This window comes from Orcinus orca, chromosome X, assembly GCF_937001465.1.
Source record: "Orcinus orca chromosome X, mOrcOrc1.1, whole genome shotgun sequence".
Taxonomy (NCBI): Eukaryota; Metazoa; Chordata; class Mammalia; order Artiodactyla; family Delphinidae; genus Orcinus; species Orcinus orca.
Genome location: NC_064580.1, coordinates 108,428,834 through 108,450,866, shown reverse-complemented (window position 1 = coordinate 108,450,866; position 22,033 = coordinate 108,428,834). Strand labels below are relative to the sequence as shown.

At 38.1% G+C, this 22,033-nt stretch overlaps 1 protein-coding gene across 1 annotated transcript in view; it reads left to right on the top strand.

The window, feature by feature from the left end:
- Window positions 1-3,521: 3,521 nt before the first annotated feature.
- The window catches only part of LOC117196875 (teneurin-1-like), a 284,497-nt gene continuing 265,985 nt past the window's right edge, over window positions 3,522-22,033 (top strand). Inside the window, exon 1 of the mRNA XM_049704538.1 lies at window positions 3,522-3,590. The gene's annotated coding sequence lies outside the window, so the exon portion shown is untranslated. The remainder of the gene's footprint in view (window positions 3,591-22,033) is intronic.

Sequence of the window (22,033 nt, the reverse complement as noted above, 5' to 3'; positions counted from 1 at the left end):
TCTACAAGGTCTTTGAGTAAACGTCCCATTAGAAAAATAGCATTAGGGGTGTCAAAGCATGTGTAGCAATATGTAAAGATACACTCATTAGTAAAATAAAGTGTGACCTGTATGCATCCCAAAGTCTTTTGAAAATATAGTGTTAATATAGGTGTTATAGTTATAATTAGTTTATAACTGAGTAATTATTGAAAAACAAGTTTAAAAAGTCCCATTTTCTAAATGAGTAGGAATTATACTTTTTAAATGCATCTGAGAAAGATATCTATCTATACACACATATATGCATGTTCATATATATGTATATATTTTTTGAACCAGAGTTTTAGACCTTTCTTCTGCTCACCTCCAGTTTATGCATTTTATCTCCATAGCCAGTTTCAGATGATAGTTTCATTTTAAGAAGCTGAGAACTGAAGGATGTAGTATATTATTCTCTAGGTGGGCCCAAACAAGAGGTAGTGGCACTAATGAAAGTTTGGGTTAGATGATCCCTTGATGAGCTTTTCCAATTTAGATTTAGGACTAGAGCTTGTTCTGTGAGATGCATTTCTAACATTTGTGGCTCCTGCTGTTTTTGCCTCTGGTATGCATTATTTGGTTGCGTTCAATGATGGTCCTGTCAAACATTCTAACTTGTTTTTACTCTAAGGGTAGCTAGCCCTCATGCAGTATTAAGACAGTCAACAGTTTCTTTTGTGGAAATGAATTCTTGAGTCAAACAAAAAGGTAAAAGGTGAGGGACGTGGTACATGTTGGGAACTGGTAAGTTATGGAAAGTAACCTGGGGTATCTTACATAGATCGTGTGAACTGGCCTTCTCTAATCATAAAGGGGGAGATAGACTCCTAAAGGCTTCAGTCAGAAGGCAATTGAGAAGTGAGCAGAGAAGAGCTATATGATTTTAAAGCCCTCTTGCTTCCCAGTCCTCTGTGGATCTCACCCAGGCAAAATGCTGCATATAGGGCAGTCTGTTTTTTAAAGCAATTTTGCTAGCTGCCTTGCAGAATCATCCTGATGAGTATGAAGCCAATTTCTACAGACTTGCTCTGGTGTATGTGGCAGAAGAGCCAGAAATACTTTTTGTAGTCTAGATCTAAGTACTTTCTGAAATGTCTTCCCTTAAAAGATTCTATCTTAGCACTATTATGGAACTACATGAACACTTGAGCAGAACCATGTCTTTTCTGAGCAACATTAACAGTGATGAAAAATGCACATCGGGCAATTAGATTGCAACTAACCAAGAGCACCACTTTAGTCTATTATGAATGATTTATATATAGTGTACTGGATATGGAGATCATTACTAATAATATTATACTCTATTATCATTGCAAGGTCACCTTGGTGATCTTTGTCAAAGGTGACAATGATGTTATTGACCTACATTTTTAAAAAATTGCATTTAGATATTGTCTTCTGTCTTGATTCACTGTGTAGAAATTTTAAATTGTTTGCCCTTATTACTAAGATTTTTGCCTCAAATATTAAAGAAATAGGTTTGGGAATTACTTGATTGATAAGTTGGGGCCATCAGGTTAATTGCCAGTCATAAAATATTGGAATGTTAATGTTTTCCTTTTTCTTTTGCTTTATAATTCATCACACTGCCTTTTCTTTTCTTTTTTTTAAATTAATTTATTTATTTTTGACTGCGTTGGGTCTTCGTCGCTGCGTGCAGGCTTCCTCTAGTTGTGGCAAACGGGCTACTCTTCACAGAGGTGCGCAGGCTTCTTGTTGCGGTGGGCTCTAGGTGCGTGGGCTTCAGTAATTGTGGCACATGGGCTAAGTTGCCCCGCGGCATATGGGATCTTCCCAGACTAGGGCTCGAACCCATGTCCCTTGCATTGGCAGGCGGATTCTTAACCACTGCACCACCGGCGAAGTCCCCACACTGCCTTTTCTGAAATGGATTTTTGAAGAATTTAAAACATGTAGCTTTTTAATATATGGGTGATATAAGTTCATTTTAGAAAAATTAGAAAATAATGTGCTTTTTTGTTTATCAATATATTGTTAACATATTTCTATTTCAATAAAATATATATGTATACACACACACATACAGAGACAGAGAGACAGAGACACAGAGAGGTGAAAAAACAACCAAAAATGTAAAAAAATAATTGTAATTCTCCACTCCCCCCGCTCTTCCAGAGTATAGTTTAAAAGCAGCAAATTAAGCCATAGGTAGAGATGATATGGAATGACAATTAACATCCTGACAGTTCTCACATCATATTTAATGGCTTCGTAGTAAAACATCCTATGGTTGTTCCTTGATTTATTTAACCAAACTCCAATTATTGGGCATTTAGGTAATTTCCAGTATTTATGTAAAAAACATCAATGAAAAAATTCTTATACTTCTTTGTATACATCTCTGATAATTGCCTTATAAATATATAAACATGCAGTAAGTCGATTGAAGGGAGTGCATTTTTTTTTTTTTTTTTTTTTTTTTTTTGTGCGGTACGAGGGCCTCTCACTGTTGTGGCGTCTCCCGTCGCGGAGCACAGGCTCCGGACGCACAGGCTCAGCGGCCATGGCTCACGGGCCCAGCTGCTCCGCGGCATGTGGGATCCTCCCGCACCGGGGCACGAACCCGTGTCCCCTGCATCGGCAGGCAGACTCAACCACGGCTCCACCAGGGAAGCCCGGGAGCGCATATTTTTAAGGCTTTGGGTACCTATTGACAAGTTCCCCTCCAAAAATACTGTACCAATTTATATTACTGCTGAAGGGTTTTTTAAAGTTCATATGTTAAACATCTATGTGACTTCATATTGGGCCCTATATAAATCAGAGGGAGAAGTATATCTGTCAGGTGGAATAAATTAATGGGGATCATTATAGGGTACACTTCCTGCCCTATTGCCCAGTACCAAGTGTGGCACATGGAGACATATGCTCCATTTTATAACTTGAATAAAGGAAGTCATGTGGGACTTGGGAAACCAAAGTGAGGAGACATGGATCCTAGTCCTGGCTCTGCCACTAACCACATTATGTGACTTTATGCAAGCCATTTAATCCCTCTGGGCCTCACTTTCCTGAGAATTAAATGAAATGTATATATGAAGGTTTTCTGTAAATTGTAAAGGACTATTTTAATATAAGAAATTACGATTATTATAAATTGTTTACATTGGTGAAAATTTCTTGAAATTGTGGGCATTTCATCTCAAAATGAGCGGTATATTGAGCAAAAATTGAATAGTATTAAGTTGGAAGAGTCTTTGTAGGTGAGAATTCCATAGCCCTCCAGGTCTACTCATTCGTAATGAAGAAATTCTTTATTAGCAGCATAGTTAACATAATTGTTTGGAGTTTCAAGCAGATCTTTTAAGAAACTGACCCCTTTATCCTTTGTGAATTGCAAAATGAAGCCTAATATTCACAACTCCCATGCCCACTCCCACCCCCACCCCACGTGTCTCTTCCTTTCCCTCATATAAGGACTGCTTTGGACCTGCTTGTACATATGTTTGAAGGATAATTTGGCCTAATTTGTTTACAGGAATTACAAGGGTGACCTTTATTCAGCTGTCTCCTTTTTGATTCCCATAACTTCTGGATCTATCAAGGTATGTGCATTCTACACTGAAATTTACTTTGGAAATTGAACACATTGATATATAATGTGAAAAGAACAGAATGTTCCACCTTTATAATCAGTTATATTTATTGCGTGCCACGTGAATGAAATACATTGTTTTAAGCTTTAAAAAACCCATCCGGCCATTGTATAGATAAGCTTGTATCTGTACTCCATAATTGCTTGAGTCTTTGCAAAACCAAATATGCAGGCTGCCCTCTGTATTTGAATGATTCTGTGACCTTTTCCACACACAGCTACTAAAACCAGGAGACTCTTTAACTAATGGGAATATCTGCAGAGTACAAGGGAACAGCAGTGGCCAATGAGGATGTTTGCTAAACCATTTAGTAGTTAACATTGACTGCAAATAAACATGGAATTTCTCCATAACAATGGCAAAAGTATTTCCATGCAGATAATTTTACTGACAAAACAAATATTTGCCTCCTGAAAAGAATGTTTTAATTTTTTAGGAAAGTCTGAAGTAAAATATCTGTATTGTCATGGTATTACATTAATTTATTTACCCTTCCATTTTTACTTCCTTTCATCTATCCATCTGTTGAACCATACTGGTTGCAAGTCATTGTGTCTTTTCCTTTGGTAAATATGCCAATGTAGATAGAATTCACCTGGAATATTGAGACAGTGACTGCTTCTATGTTCAGTCCTATGTTAGGTGAAATATGTGAGAAAATGTGGCAAGATGGGGGAGATTTTCAGATTAATCAAAATCTTCAGTTACTTAAAAGACTTCCCTCATTGGGCTTCATTCTTATTAGAAATATTCATCATTGTTAAGTTCTTAGTAAGTAGGGAATAGGAAGCATTGACTTTTTTTCTTTAATACCTGTATCTGGCACTGCTACGTATCGTTATTCAAATATGAATTCTCACCCATCAAAAGAATGACCTGAATTTGTGTTAAGTTTTTGGAATCACTTGATACTTCCTTTAAAGAACATTAAACAATGAAATTACATAAAAAATGAAATCTTTAAAATCTTGGAATTTGCATTGCCCTTCAAAAAATACACTACAAATACATTAAGGGTTTTTTTGTTTTTGTTTTTTAATTGGGCTCCAGTTAATTGAGATTAGTCTGTTAGGGAAATTTTAAATGGATTTGCCAGTTTTAACTCTGCGCTTAGTTCTATTTGCCATTCTTCTAGAGGTACTGCCTTTAAGGGGATACCATTGCCAAAAGTTCATTTCACTACAGGAAAAAAAAAAAAGTAAGATCAGAAAATAAAATGACATTAAAAAAGAAACTTACTGGGAAGGAATAAGAGATTTTCGCATATTGTGTCATTTGTGAAAATAATTTTCTTAATTTGGGAATTGTGAGTCTGCCAGTTGTGTAATATTAACTGAAAGGTATTTTTTCATACTAAAAAGGTTTAAATGTGTGAAAAATGATGGTCTTGCAAAGAATGGGGGAAAAATGCCTAGCAGGCCAAAAGAACGCACACTTATGAAAATAATTGGCACTAAATATTTAAAAGGTTCAGAGAGCAGCTACTTTCCCTCCCTTAGAGAGACAACATGGTATAGCAGAAAAGCCCTTGCCTATCAATCAGAAAACATAGGATCTACTCCCAGTCTTATAAGAGCGATATGGTCCTCCTAGGTCACTTATCTGCTCTGAGCCTTGGTTTTCTCACATCTATAATAAAAACTTTCTTCCTGATAAAACAGTCCATGATTTTTAAAAAATTAAGGGCTCTTCTCAAGTATGCAAAATGGAGTCAAGATTGGCCATTAAGTTGGAATACACACACCAGTTGTTAAACTGGCCATTAAGTTGGAATACGCACACCAGTTGTTGACTGCTGCTTGTTTAAGTGGTTTAGTGCATTGGTAATAGGGCATTTATTTACTTTTTATCTTAAAGCAACTGTGTATGCTAACACCATTGCCCACCCCCCTACCCTCCACTGTGCACACCAGTAGTGGCATTATACTAAATAGATTCAAGTAGAAGTTTAGTTAGTAGTCTCATTTTCCTCCTTGATAAAAATGCTCAACTTTGGGGTGCTGCTGTGCCGCTCCTCTGTCAGTCTGTTGAAGTTCAGCAAAACTGTATGTTTTCTCCCTCTTGCAAGGTGGTCATTCAAGGTCAAGTATCTCTCTGAAACTTGGAACCAGCCAAGTGCATAACCCGATGACTTCAGACTCCAATGCTTTTAATCTGGCACCCTTCATAGCATTGAATTCATATTAAAGCACTTAAAATATATTCTCCTTCATCTACATATCACAGCAATAACACCCTGGGCACAGGACAGTGCCTGGGAGCAAATAACCACTTGGAGTTAATGATCTGAGGGGCAGCTGAAGGACCGTTGACTCTTCCTAGTCAGTCCTTCATCCCTATAAAATGCCTATTCCTGAGATGCCAAGCCTTCAATAATTTTTTCTGTCTCACATCAGATTAAGTAGTAGCCATAAATAATAGCGTTTAATACATAATAATGAGATGTGGTAATGCAATAAAATGTCAACAATTCTAGTACTATATAAAGATGTCTATTCTGATCAAACCAAGAGAAGGAGCGGTAAATGAAGTTCATGAATCATAATATTTTAGAAGTGACTTTCCCCTTATTGGTTGAAATGAAATATAAAAGAGAATTCATATGGTTTAGGGGAACAGTTCCCTTTCTTTTGCTTCTTATTCCACTGATGAATGATCCATTTTAGAAATAATTAAAAAATACCTCTGACGTCTATTTTAAATAGATTTTTTTAAATCGTGTATGTTCAGCTTCCTTCTCCCTTTTTAGCAGTAGATTCAGCTTTCGAGATATGTACAGCTCTGAAATAAGTAACAAATACAACTCTATGATTTTTTTCGCCAGAGGAAGCATTTTTCATTTATTTATTACTGTGATAACAGTAAGTTTCTGCAATGTGCCAGGCATGGTGCTAGTTGCTGGGGAAACAAAAATCAGTGAGGGACACGGTCCCCAATCACAAGCTATTGATAGAGAGGTGAGGACTGACCTATATAGAAAGAAGTAAAATAATCAAGTGTTGTAAGTGTGGAATGCATATGAATTTATTTGCTCATGGCATTCATATTCTTTTTTCTAAATTAAAAAAACTTCACACATCAGAACCTAACCAGTAGGGCAGTGAGATGTATAGTCTCGATAACCCCCCACTCAAAAAATCTATAGGAATCACTGGTCATGGTAGGCAGAATGGCCCCCAAACATGTCCATGCTCTAATCCCTGGAACCTGTGAATATGTTGCATCACATGGCAAAGGGGAATTAAGATTGCAGATGGATTTAAGGTTGCTATTCAGCTGACCTTAAAATAAGGAGATTATCCTGGTTAACTCGGCCTGATATCGCTGGCTTTGAAGACAGTGGCCATGAACCAAGGAATGGGGGGTAGCCTCTAGAATCTGGAGATAGTAAGGAAAAGGATTATCTCCTAGAGACTCTAGAAAGGAATGTAGTGCTGCTGACACCTTGATTTTAGCCCATCAAGACCCATTTATGACTTCTGACTTAGAGAACTGTAAGATAAATCTGTGTTGTTTTATGCCACCAAGTCTGTGGTAGTTTATTACAATGGTAATAGAGAACAAGTATATTGAGGTCTGCCCAATACAGAAAATCTGGGGAGAAGTCTCTAGTTGTTAGCAATTGCTGTGGCTGAAAGGTATGGTTTGTGCTGATCTTGGTACACAGAGATATTTGTCTAGTGATTATTTTTCCTGGATATCCATATCAGGCCCCTCTATTAGAAGTATGACCACTATGAGATCCCTGAAATACCTGGCAGTTCTCCTTTGCTCCCACCCCGAGTCTCAAGGAGAATGTAGCCCTCTTTCCCTCTTCTTCTGTAGACCACTTATGCCCTTTCCTCCCCTCCCCTTGCCCTTCCTCCCTCTGCCTTGAGGTCTAGGATGCAAGGTTTGTGGACAGGTGAAAAGTGGAAAATGATCTTGCTTTCATGGGGTACCTACAGCAGTGAGAAAGATGCAGGCACTACTATCTAATAAATTATCCTGGCAGGGGCTTTACGACAAGCATAAAGTTGGGAATTGAATATAGTATGAAACAGGAGTCTCAAGCTAGTGGCCTACTGCTCAGGATCATAACTCAGATATATTTTGTTTGCATCCCAGGACTCTCCTCTTCCTCACTCCTTCCTCTCCGCTCCCCTTCCTTTTTAAAATGCTTATAGCTTGAGTGTGCCCTGTTCAATTCCATAGTGTCTGCCACTCCCCTACTGTCTTATTCCTTGCTTACCTGACTTGTGTGTTATGATCCTGGTCCCTGTGCTGTAGAGGTTAAGTGCAAATGCTTTGGAGTTTAAATAGGTGAGATGATTCAATTCTGCCACATATTGGCTGTACAACTTGGGCAAGTAGAATAAGCAGAGTCTTTCTAACTTTAGTCTTCTCACCTCTAAAATGGGATAATAATTATACCTCACACCTCATAGACTTGTGAAGTTTAAAATAGCCTGCACGTGACACATAAAGCACTTTGCACATACAGCATAGTACATCCTCAATAAATATTAATTGTCACTCCCACTACTATTATCACCACTGTGAGGGCACAGAGGGGGGTTAATCAAGTCCATCTATTAAAAGATGAGAAGCAGGCATCTGAAAAGTTTTCATGGAGAAGGTAATGCTAGTACTGGAGCTGTTTCTGTAGGTATGCACTGGTGGGGGGTAGGGACTAGCAATTTGGTATTATCTGATGAACAAATGGTGGAGATAGGCAGATGTTCTATGCAAAAGAAGCAGTGGCACAAAAACACCAAATAGCCTGGTCTCTTAGAGGAACTGCAATCATCCTGTTCAGCTAAAAGGTGATGTAGAAGGTAGACATGAGAGAAGATGAGGCTGGAGAGGTAGGCTGGGGACAGATGAAGAGGGACTTCTCTGACCTAAGAACATCTCCTTTTTCCAGGAGGCCAGTGTTTTTTTGTTTGGTTTTTTTTTTGACATCTTTATTGGAGTATAATTGCTTTACAATGGTGTGTTAGTTTCTGCTTCATAACAAAGTGAATCAGTTATACATATACATATGTTCCCATATCTCTTCCCTCTTGCGTCTCCCTCCCTCCCACCCTCCCTATCCCACCCCTGCATGTGGTCACAAAGCACCGAGCTGATCTCCCTGTGCTATGCGGCTGCTTCCCACTAGCCATCTACCTTACGTTTGTTAGTGTATATAAGTCCATGCCTCTCTCTCGCCTTGTCACAGCTTACCCTTCCCCCTCCCCATATCCTCAAGTACATTCACTAGTAGGTCTGTGTCTTTATTCCTGTCTTACCCCTAGGTTCTTCATGACATTTTTTTTTTCTTAAATTCCATATATATGTGTTAGCATACGGTATTTGTCTTTCTCTTTCTGACTTACTTCACTCTGTATGACAGACTCTAGGTCTATCCACCTCATTACAAATAGCTCAATTTCGTTTCTTTTTATGGCTGAGTAATATTCCATTGTATATATGTGCCACATCTTCTTTATCCATTCATCCGATGATGGACACTTAGGTTGTTTCCATCTCTGGGCTATTGTAAATAGAGCTGCAGTGAACATTTTGGTACATGACTCTTTTTGAATTATGGTTTTCTCAGGGTATATGCCCAGTAGTGGGATTGCCGGGTCATATGGTAGTTCTATTTGTAGTTTTTTAAGGAACCTCCATACTGTTCTCCATCGTGGCTGTACCAATTCACATTCCCACCAGCAGTGCAAGAGGGTTCCCTTTTCTCCACACCCTCTCCAGCATTTATTGTTTCTAGATTTTTTGATGATGGTCCAGGAGACCAGTGTTTTTTAACACTACTATGAACTTTGAAGTTTGGTGTACTGCCCACTGAGCTTTCGTCTTGTCTGTCAGGCAACCCTTGAAACAGGTTTACCTAGGAACACAGCTTAAAAGCCACTTCTATAGTCATAGAGGAACTAGGAAAGGACTTTAATAATCATATTCGTGATATAGAGGGTTCACCCTGGTGATAGTATGGAGAATGGATTGGAGGGGGCAGAACTTCTGATGGCCAGGAAACCAGTTAGTAAACTATTATTATAGGCCAGATGACAGATGACGAGGGCCAGGTGGCCGTTAGCAGTGGGAACAGTGATAAAGGGATAGGTTTGAACAGTGGTTCTCAAACTTGAGGGTTTGTTGGAGGGCTTGTTAAGTTGCAAATCTCTAGACCCTGCCTACTCTTGAGTTTCTGTTTCAGTTAGTCTGGGGTGGGGCCCAAGAATTTGCATTTCTAACAAGTTCTCAGGGGATGCTGATGCCACTGGTTCAGGGACTACAATTTGGGAATCTCGACATTTGAGATATGCTAACTGTAGAACTGACAGGCATGGGTCACTCAGTAGATATGGGGAGTAGGGGAAAGCTTTCTGGCTTGGGAGACTGAGTGGATGGTGATACCATTCAGTGTTACTGAGATCAAGTTTAGGCTGAGTTGAAAAATTCTTTTTCATGACCCTAGCAAGGGAACCTCAGCTAAAAATCTTTAAATAGGATTTAAAGGGCCCTCTTTTAGATATCTTGACCCTGTACTTTTGTACCAGTTTTTCCCAACCCTACCGCACCCCACCCCAATCCCATTTACCTGCCTTGGTGATAGAAGTGAAAGTAGAGGTCTAGGGGAGGTAGGTTAAGGAGTTCCATTTTATACCTGTTTGTTTAAGGAGCCTATGGGGCATCTAAATGAGGGAACCTCAAAAAAATAATTAAAGCTTTAGGGTTTTTTAGGTTTTTTGAATTTAAAATAAGTTAATCTCATTTCAGTTTGGTCATCATCTTTTCTTTATGTAAAAGCAGAATAGTCAAGGTATAGGTCCTGTAGTTAGATTGAGCTTTCATCTAGTGACTTCCTGTATATTTGCAGTCAATCCTATAAGGATTTCTCAGTGCTAAATTTGCTCGTAGCTGACACTCATCCTTTTTATAGTATAGATCGGTGAATCCAAACATGTTCATTTTTAAATTCCCCTTGAACCCTCCTGTGACCTAGCTTTCTCTATATTGCCGCTTCACCTAAAAGAAAAATCAAAGTATGGCAGAATATCCATGCTGTTAAGTAGGGGAGAGTAAGAGAGTATCATTTAGGTTGCCCTTTTTTCTACTTTTCTTTTTTTGTGTGTGGCCTATTTCAGTAATGTTCAGATTTTTCACCAAAGCTACAAGCTATCTCTGTAAGGTTGAGAGTAGGCAAAGAAAAGATCTTACAATAGGATGAAGTACCTATGTGCAATGGTGAGATGAGGAATAAAACAGCCTATTAGACTTTGGAGAAGCAGAAGAAGTGGATACTAAGCAAGAAGAATTAAACCGATAGACTTGATTTTGTTGCAAGGGGGCAGTTGTACAGGTAAGTCGATCTTTTCTGGCATAGAGTATATCCTTACAGAGATAGATAGATAGATAGGTAGACAGATAGATAGCGACAGGTAGATAGAGATATATAGATATATATAGATTCCCAATTCACTTGTCAGCTTATAATTCCATGAAACTGTAGAATTATCTTAATTTGGGAGCAGAAATACTTAACTTGTAGATTCAATTCATTTTCTTATAGCATTTAGCTCTAATCTTTTTTTTTTTTTTTTTTTTTTTTTGCGGTACGCGGGCCTCTCACTGTTGTGGCCTCTCCCGTTGCGGAGCACAGGCTCCGGACGCGCAGGCTCAGCGGCCATGGCTCACGGGCCCAGCCGCTCCGCGGCATGTGGGATCTTCCCGGACCGGGGCACGAACCCGCGTCCCCTGCATCGGCAGGCGGACTCTCAACCACTGCGCCACCAGGGGAGCCCTCTAATCTTTTTTATTTTATTTTATTTATTTATTTATTTATGGCCGTGTTGGTCTTTCGTTTCTGTGCAAGGGCTTTCTCTAGTTGCGGCAAGTGGGGGCCACTCTTCATCGCGGTGCGCCGACCTCTCACTATCGCGGCCTCTCTTGTTGCGGAGCACAGGCTCCAGACGCGCAGGCTCAGTAATTGTGGCTCACGGGGCTAGTTGCTCCGCGGCATGTGGGATCCTCCCAGACCAGGGCTCGAACCTGTGTCCCCTGCATTGGCAGGCAGATTCTCAACCACTGCGCCACCAGGGAAGCCCTAGCTCTAATCTTTTAAGGAAAATGGAAGTATTGCTTAGTTGGTACTTATTCCTCTACTCCAGGAAACACACACACCACACACACACACACACACACACACACACACACAATCACAAAACTGAAAACAAAGCCTTGGGCTTTTCCTAAGTGTTTCTAGATAAGCCAGAATCTGAAATGCATCCATTATTTCCCAACAGAAAGTCCAACATTGGATGTTTAGGATATGGAATCAGAGTTAATAGAAATGGCTCTTAGGGTTTCTGGAAAATCTCTCTGAGTAGATGATCTTCCTTAGGAGTGTTATTTCAGCCCCATAATATTGCTAACCTGACAGCCGAATGTGGCAAAGTGTCTTTTGGGTGAGGCAAAGTCCAGCCCTCCAGCTCACCATTATAAATTTGAAATCACTATTTCTTCAGCCTAACATACTTACAAGGTATATTGAGAATCATTATATATTATTTTTTAAAAAGGTAAAAAAAATTGAAAAATCAATGACAAAAATTCTGAAATAAGTATAAAGGGGCAATGTAATCCCTTGCCGTGTGGTACACTACCCGAAGTAGTCAGGGTCTTTTCTATAGGATAGGCATTGAATTGGTGACCTTCAAATATTGTTCTACTTTCGCTAGATGTCTGACATATGTCAGATGAAACTATTCAACTTATATGATTTTAAGTGGCTGTTTTCCGAGAACACATCAGCTACCTATTTTGTCCCAGACTCATCTGTACGACTGCATGTGAACTTTAATTTTGAAAGGTACACTTTAAGTGATATGGTTGACTATCACTGTGTGTAATAGATGACTGATTTGTTCTCTTCCTATTTGCAAAGTTCTCACCTGGTTAAGTGGGTTAGATATAATTCATAGTGTATGATGTAAACCTCCAATGATAAATTAATGTAAAGAATACAAGTTTTCAATGCCCTTCTTAATTTTATTTAATTTTACACACTGCTTTGTTCAAAAGCACTCTGATTCATGCTTGACTCTTTTGTATCCTGTGTATGAACACAAAATGAAAGATGCACTTCTTTGCATGCCGTGATCTAAGCTTGCATCTACATACTGTATGATGTGAATGCTACCTATGAGTACTAATTTACATCAAGCTTATAGTTTTAATCATAAGAGAGCACATGAAGTTACTACTCATTTTATTGTTGACAGTAGTTTGAGGAGGTGGAGGAAGGAGCTGAAAGAAGACTGTTTGGTAATTCTAAGAAAGGCTGATTTTCAGTTAAGTACATTTTTGTAAGTCATTCTGTCATTTGGTAAACACACAATGATTATTCCTTCAGACAGATGAAATATTCATTAGAAAGAGTAGTGAGGAAATCACAGTACTATTAAAGAATAGCAAGGGAGTGGGAGGCCTGTCAAGAATACTCTGACCCTAGGAAAAAGAAATCAGAATTGCCATAGAGAGGGACCACAGAACGCAAACTTTCAAAAAGGTTATTTCCATAAAGTCTGAGGAAATCTTGGTCCCCATTAAGATTTTTGTCCCTGAGAGCCTGAACTGTAAGTATGGTATCTGCTTTGTCTGCAGAATAAAAAAGATCTTCACTTAATCATTATCCTGGGAGCTGAACATCCTGCTACATTTGAATAAAAATGCCTACTTCATTACTGATGGGAATACAGAGTTCGGTGTACCAAATGATCTACAGTAGAGCTTACTGACAGGGGTACCTTATAAATGAACGGGTTGTTTAAAGAATACTAGCTATTAATGTGTTTAGTATTAGATGAAGCCCACAAATTCTAAGAAATCTACCAAATGAGTGCTGTCTAGTAAAAAAGTAGTTCTATCATACCTTTAGGTAAAATGGAAAATGATGATGTAGAAAATAGATTTCTGATGCGTCAACAATGCCATCAGTTTTTTTCTCTAGTGAAATCTCTTAAAATGATGGAAAACAGAGCTATGAAATAACTGAGCTGCAGAGGACCTTGAGAAATCATTTGCTCTAGGCTTCTGCTTTCAAGCATGTGAATGTCTATACAAAGGGTAAGGGAGTCATGTTGTCAGCGTTACGAGTATAGAATCCTTTATTTAGCAAATATGTGTGTATATATATATATATATAGCATTTGTGTGTCAGGCACTGTTCTGAGCACTTAACAAACATTAACTGGACACATTTGTCATGGCATTGCTTTTCCCTCCTTCTAGTCTTTCTTTTTTCCCGTAGTTTTTCTTAGTACATCTTTTTCTGCTTCCCTTTTCCACTGCTTGTTTCTTTGTTTTGCCACAGGCCTTCCTTAGCACTCTTCCAGGGTAATGAGGTTACTGAACTCTAGCGTAAGCCTCCTTTCTTCTCATTGCTTTTAAGAATGTCACGTAATTGAAGTTAAATTTCTTATAGAAATCAAAATAGATTATTTTATCATTTTGCCTTCATCTCTGTGACTTGTCATTTTATCTTGGAAAGGGATAAAATTGGCCTAGAATAATTTGATATCCACATAGCATTGATAGTTACTTCCATTGTCTTAAGATCCTTTCTTTAATGATAGTACTTTTGGATAAGACTAGAATTGGAAAGGGGGCTGCATATAGACTATTCCTTAAATAATGATTTCCCATCTTAAATTTCCAGTTTGCCAAATCACATGAGAATCTTTTTTTCTCATTCTTGACATTTGGCAAAAGAGGGTGAATATACTTTCTTCATTTTATATTTTCTCTTCTCATTCTTGAGTTTGTGTTTTTTTTATTTTATAAACTTAGTAGGTCTTTATAAATAACTTTTCATCTTGTTCTCTCAGTTTTCTGCCTAGAAGATAGATAATCCTATGTGACTGACATACTTGTATTTTAAATAATAGTAGAAAATTCAGTTTTTGACCTAGTATTTAAAAAATCATGTAGAATTTTCTATGTGTTGCTTATTGACGGGTGTGATATAACAAATTATGAACAATTGCTTTACGCCAAGAACTATTCCATTCATTTTACACCTGTTATCTCATTTAATCCCCACAATAACTTTATGAAGCTGGTACTACTATCATCTCCAGTTATAAAGTTTAGAAGACAGAGGCCAAGAAAGGTTAAGTAATTTGGCTCAGGTTACAGAGAAACTAAGTGGTATGGCCAGTATACAAATATGGTTTCAGCTACTCTTATATCTCTATTTGGTACTAAATCAGTTAAGAAAAGAACTCTGGTTTTTTAAAATCTGACTTGTTTTTCTTGTTTTCTGACTTGTTTTTAAATTCCAAATTTTGGAATTCCTAAGTTAAGGCATCTGAATATTGGACTGGACCTTTGGATATGGCAGGTGAATTTCAGACACCTGCCCAGAGAGTGCTTTTATTGTAGAATACCTCAACTAAAGGATCCTAATGTGATGCCTCCAAAGTATAATTCTAGTAGGTATATTCTGAAATATAGTCTTAAAAGTGTTTGCAGTAGTCTGAATAAAAAGAAAGGAAGAAAGAGAAAGAAAGAAAGGAAGAAAGAGAGGAAGGAAGGAAAGAAGAAGGAAGGAAGGAAGGAAGGAGAAGTGAATCAGAGTAACTTGGTTTTGTGGTGTCCCCCAATCTTTTGCCTACTCATATCACCATTCTGAGAAGAACTTGTTTGTCTTCTCTTTGCCTGATATCAGTGTTGTTCATTTCCCGTGAAGCTTTCTTGAGTAAAGAAAATGGAGATTTCTTCCTGGATTATTTTGTTTTTTATACTCAAACTATGGATATACTCAAGATCCATTATTTTTCTTCCTCTACCTTTTCTTCCTTGGAGATTTCATCTACCTTTATGAGTCTAACTACCATTTCTTATATAAATTATTTTTTAAAAATCTGTTTCCTGCACTATGGTCCCATAATCTCCAACTTCCTGCCACATATGTATGCTTGGATATTCTGCTGATGTGGGAAACGCATTGCGTTTCTAAAGGTGAGCACATCATGTTTCCGAGGTTGGAAACATAGAGGTTGGATCCCCTATTCACCTTCTCGCTTTCTGTCAGAAATTCCATCATTCTTCTAGCTACCCAGGCTTAAAACCTTGAGGCTTTCTTTGCCCCCTCCTTGTACTTTGCTTTCTGTATATAATCAGTCACTGTGTCCCATTGGTGGTTCGTAATGTCTTTCACTTCCCTCCTTTCTTTTTTATATCACTGCCATGAGATTTACCTCTAGTTTAGACAGTTTAGCATCTTGCTCATTAGTGCCCTACCAAAGCTTAGTGTGTTGCCTTGCCCGTAGCAGGAACTCAGTGTATTTTTGTTTTGTGATTGACTGAGGCACAAGTTCCCTCCTACCTCTAGCAACAATGAGCAAGTCACTTTTGGAACCAGATTTTTGGAAGTCCATCTTTTCCTGCACGTGCGCAATATTCCTTTTGTAGCCAAGTGTATATATTTTATCAGGGTCAGTATTATATATCTATCTTTTGTGAGCTGCTAGGGGGAAAGGGATTTAAATAGATCCTGAATTAATGAGTTCCAATGCTTTAGAAGGACAATCAGTACAAGACAAATTTTTAGAGCAGTTTAAAGTTCACAGCAAAATTGAGAGGAAGGTACAGAGATTTCCCATATGCCCCCTGCCCCCACCCCGCCAGATGCACAGCCTCCCCCAGCATCAACATCCCCATAGTGTGGATATTTGTTACAAATAATGAACCTACACTGACATGCCATAATCACTTAAAGCCCACAGTTTACATCAGCATCATTCTGGGTATTGTATGTTCTGTGGGTTTGGACAAATGTAAAGTGACATGAATCCACCATAATAGTATCACACAGAATAGTTCCACTGCCCTAAAAATCCTCTGTGCACCCATCGCCCATATTCATCCCTCCCCTCCCTTCCCCAGGCCCTGGCACCACTGATCTTTTTACTTTCTCCATAGTTTTGCCTTTTCCAGAATGTCCTATAGTTGAAATACTCTTCAGATTGGCTTCTTTGACTTAGTAATATGTACTTAAGGTTTCTCCATAGTTTTTTCATGGCTTGATAGCTCATTTCTTTTTGGCCTTGAATAATATTCCATTGTCTGAATGTACCATAGTTTATTTATCCATCACTGAAGGACTGAAGGACATCTTTTGGTTGCTTCCGTTTGGCAATTATGAATAAAGCTGCTATACTCATCTCTGTGCAGGTTTTTGTGTGAACATAAGTTTCCATTTCCTTTGGATAAATACCAAGGAGTATGATTGCTGGATCGTCTGGTAAAACTATGTTTAGTTTTTTAAGAAAGCACCAAAATGTCTTCCTAAGTGGCTGCACCATTTTTGCGTTCCTGCCAGCAATGCATGAGAGTTCCTGTTGACAATCAGTACGTTTTATCTAGTGAGGGTGAGATAATAATCTCCATGACGGTGGAAACTATCTAGACTTTATTCACTGCCAGATCCCCAGCACCTAGCTATGTACCTAGCATCTAGTAGGTATTTACAAATATATGTTGGATGAATTAATGAATAAATGCCAATGATAATGATAACTATGCTGTCCCCAAATGGGAGAACAAAAGTCTCCTGATGACTTGCCTCATTTGCTCTAATATATTAGACTGAGGGGATTGTACCAAACATACTGAGATTTTTCCACACAGTCATATATTTAAGGCAATAATTGAATCTTTAAGTAAAATTTATGTCCATTCTAAATTATGCTTCTTGTGGGATATCATGGCATGATTCTGCTTGGGCACTACAAATTATACTGATGGGGTGAAATGTGTTTTCATGTCTGTTTGTGAAATGTGGAATGTTATTGAATTACTTTAAGTGTCATGTTTGAGATGAGTTTAGGCTGGTTTCTTTGAGTTTGACACATTTCAGTCTGTCATCCTGTGCTTAGAGATGCTGGAAATTAAATGGGGATACTTAAATAATTTAATTTATAAGCTTGCTTACAGCTATGTGGTTTATCAAGCCAGATGTCGGTAGCCTCAGTTTCTTGCAGCTCAGATGCTGCCAGAACATAAATTAAAATTGTTTCTGTGTGTCAGGGATTAGCATGTAAAAACAGAAGACACCTTCTATCAGAGGGCCAATAGTCTCTGCTGGGCAGTGCCATTTTTGTTAACCATTGGCTAATTTTGAAAAAAGAAAAAAGTATAGTTCACTTATAATACAAGCTCAATTATATTTCTGGGGAACTCTTGTTTCCTATGTATGTGATGACGTAACTCATCTCTATAACACAAAGTCTATAATAGAAATGTTATTCTGGTTTTATGCCTCTCCCTCCCCAGAAGTCATTTTCTGTTGTTGTTTAAATGCAATAGATTTACTCAAGTTTTTATGGTTATATTGTCAACATTTCCAGGTTCTCTTTTAGAAATTGATCTAGACAATGTTTTAACAGGGCGTTTTTCCTAGCAAAAAAGTATGCATCTGAGACCTACTAGAGAATGGACTTGAGGATACGAGGAGGCGGGAGGGTAAGCTGCGACAAAGTGAGAGAGTGGCATGGACATATATACACTACCAAATGTAAAATAGATAGCTAGTGGGAAGCAGCCGCATAGCACAGGGAGATCAGCTCGGTGCTTTGTGAGCACCTAGAGGGGTGGGATAGGGAGGGTGGGAGGGAGGGAGACGCAAGAGGGAAGAGATATGGGAACATATGTATATGTATAGCTGATTCACTTTGTTATGAAGCAGAAACTAACACACCATGGCAAAGCAATTATACTCCAATAAAGATGTTAAAAAAAAAAAAGTTTGCATCTGAGCACATCTTCCCCCACATAAATAGAAAACAAATAGCCTGTATGTAATTTAAGTGAGTTTGTAGACTACTTGAGGTGATAGGAGCAATGAAGATTCTCTCCCAGCATTGCACACATCCACTTTGGGACCTTGGGTAAGTCATTTTCTCTATCTGGGTTTATTTCTTATATAAAATACGGAGTTTAGGAAGAATCGTCTCTTAATTTCCTTGCGTGGTCTAGAATTCTTTGAGATGTTTTTAAGTCTTAGGCAGCCTTTATTTCAACTCTCTTTGCATTATTAAATTCTTTCAGGCCCATGAAATATTCTAAGCTGCATGACTCTAACTTGACTTTCCCATTTTTTGAATGCGTACATCTTTTATATAGTCAGAATGCAGAATTTTGCATGTTTGTATAGTCACATTTTATCTAATTCTTTTTTGTGCATTAAAATGATCTCCCCCACTATATTGCAGGAGTTTTTAATATAAGAATATGTCTTATATTTCTCCTATTTCCTTCATTAAACCTGTTACATTATGAAGTACATAAAATTATTAATTGGTATGGATGAGATGTGAATCACTTATCGCCTGTATTGAAAGAATTTGGAGTATAAACAAAGATAGCCTCTTTTCATGGGCAGTTGATTCTCTGGTAGCTAAAAAAGGGTATAGAGGCCTCCTCTGAAATTACTGCTCTAGAGCCTTTAAATTGAAGTAATATTCCAACCAAAAAGAATGTTTCTAGTTCTTTAGATCTGGGGGATTCCATTTGTGAGAAACAAGTACCTGTTTGGCAAGAAAGAGCTATTTTGGTTACTTTTCTTCTCTGGACCTCTAATATCAATTTTCTAATCCAATCCGGCCAACATAAATTGAGCACACACTATGGCCATGTTCTGTTGTAGACACTGTGATGGGTTTGGAGGAAGACTGCTGTGTGTAAAGACTGATGGGACATAATTTTTAGCCTCAAGGCATTCACAGTGTGGAAGTTGAGGTACAACTAACGTAAAAACAAACAAACAAAACCCCCTACAATATAATGTAAAATGAACAGTAATAGAGGTATATATGAAGTGATTTAGAATCACAGAGAAGGAAGTCTCTGACTGTATCTCATGTTTTATATCTGGGAATATGCTATAGAAAGGTGACATTTATTTGGACTTTAGAAAATGACTAGGAACTTGGCTGTTAGAAAAGATAGAAAAGTGAATCTAACTTGGGTATATTATAATAAGTAAAAGCATAAAGGCATGCAATCTATGGTATGTCTGAGGGACCATCTGGTATGGCTAAATTATAGGATGTTTAGGGAAATCGTTTCAGAAGAATGGACTGGAGTAGCAGGCCTGCTTCCTAGCTTATCACTGATCTTCCAAGTACTTTTATTTAATTCCCTAAAGGATATATATCATTGAGCATTTTCTAAAAGTGATGAAGGCCATGCAGTGGGGGAGATAGTATACAAGAGGAATTTGTGGAAATATATTCCTTTCTGCCATAAAATTTTCAGTCAACTTCTTCAACTGTTCTATATATGCCACGCAGTAATTTTTTGTCCTTTTCCATTGCATTAGGAATGATGAGATTGTCTTAATTCATTTTAATGACTAATTAAAATGGAAAAAACAAGTATGCACCTGAAACTGAAATCTTACAACTCATAGCAGTAGGCAGCCACCCAGACAGCTGACACTACATCCCATTCAGGCTTGAATACAGAAAAATTCTTCAGGCAGTTTGGAATGCGGATCTCGCTTTCTTGGGTACTTTTTCAAGTCTCAGTGGTGGATGTCTCCTATTGCCTCAGGCAACCAGAGGATTTAAGTTTACCCTCTTCCTTTGTGTCTACTCCCTGGAAAACATAAAGCCTACTTTCAGAAAAGAAGCTGATAAACTTTGTCATTTGGAACCCTAAAGTGACTTAAGGCTCTGAGAGATGGTCTCCCAGTGCTGTTTGCATTTTAACAAGGGGATAAAGGCTTGCTTAACTTAAATAACAGACTTTAGAATTCCCTGGTAGTTGCTACCTCAACATTAACAAGAAGTCACTGATAACACTTTATGTCCTTTCATCTTGTCCCATAATATTAAGCTGCTTGAGTTTTGATATTTCTTGCAACTGAAATAAGAATATATAGCTAGATTTCTATAATAAAAACTGTATGAAGGATTTGATTCTCCATACTATTTCCCACACTCATTGTTTCCCTTTATAGTAATGAATAAACAATATTTTAGTTGGAGAGAAAAAGAGAGTGAGAACAAAAGAAAAAAAATTAGACTGAATGAAGAAATGGTTTTCCGGGCCTTGGGTTCTTTCCTATAAGACCTTTACTTTGGCTTCTCCTACATGTTGCTGAGTTTAAGAAACTGATCTTTGATTGGCAAGGAGAGTGTTAAGGTTTTGAATAGAAACTTAGCTATTAAGAGAACTGCATTTTTTGTAGGGAAATTAGCATGGGCTCGGGGTGTTTAGTTTTAAGAAAAAACTAAATCTCTTAAAAACTCTCCAAGGGTCAGATAGGAAATAGATACCTCCGTTACTTTAAAAGCAAAGCTTTGGCCTGACTGAGAAGCAAATTAAGAAAGAGGAAAATAATTCTGATTTATACCAGCCATGTGTGGCCACCATAGCCAGTTTGTTAGTCAGTTCATTGTAATTGGATTGCTGAATTATTTTTTTTCATCTTACATTATTGCCATCTTTAAAAGGAATGTGGTCATTTTTCAGCTTCATGCATTGATAAGTAGGTACACAGCTCCCACTGTTTTTCATGTGTGTCTAATTTTTGCCACTCTGCTGAAAAATATGTGACAAAACAGAAGTCAGTATATTGCGTTTCACTTCCTCAGTAGAAAACAGTTTCAGCAGAAAGTACAGTATAATACCTAGTGCTCACAAGTAGAAACGATTTATTTCAGCCTGCAAGTATGCCTGTGCTGTGTACTTGGCTGGGCACTTGGCACTGAGAGAGAGGGAAAGCAAAAGATGTGCTTTCTTCCCTCAAAGTGTTTATCCTCTAGGATGAGAAGTATGATCTGTACACACAGAGCGTGTACTGGTTTTCTATGGCCCTGTAACAAATGATCACAACCTGAGTGGCTGAAAACGACACCAATTTATTAGCTCACAATTTCTGTAAGTCAGACGTCTGGGCATGACTTCCACGATTTCTCTGCTCAGAGTCTCACAAGGGTGCACTCAGGTTGTTGGCTGGGCTTGTTCTCATCTGGAGGCTAGACTGGGGAAAAAATCCACTTCCAACTCCCTTATGTTGTTGTTGGAGTTAATTTCTTTCCAACTATAAAATTCATGGCAGGTTGGTTCTTCAAAGTCAGCCACAGAGAGAGAGAGAGAGAGAGAGAGACTCTGCTACTTCAAATCTCTAATTTCAGAGATGGCCTTAACAGTGTTTTAAAGGGCTCTCCTGTCCACATTAGGTCTACCCAGGATAATCTCTCTTTTGATTAAACTAAAGTCAACTCATTAGGGGGTCCTAATTATACCTGAAAAATCCTTTTGCCTTTTCCATATTCTATTGATTAGAAGCAAGTGACAGATTCTGTCCACACACAAGGGGCAGGGATTACATAAGG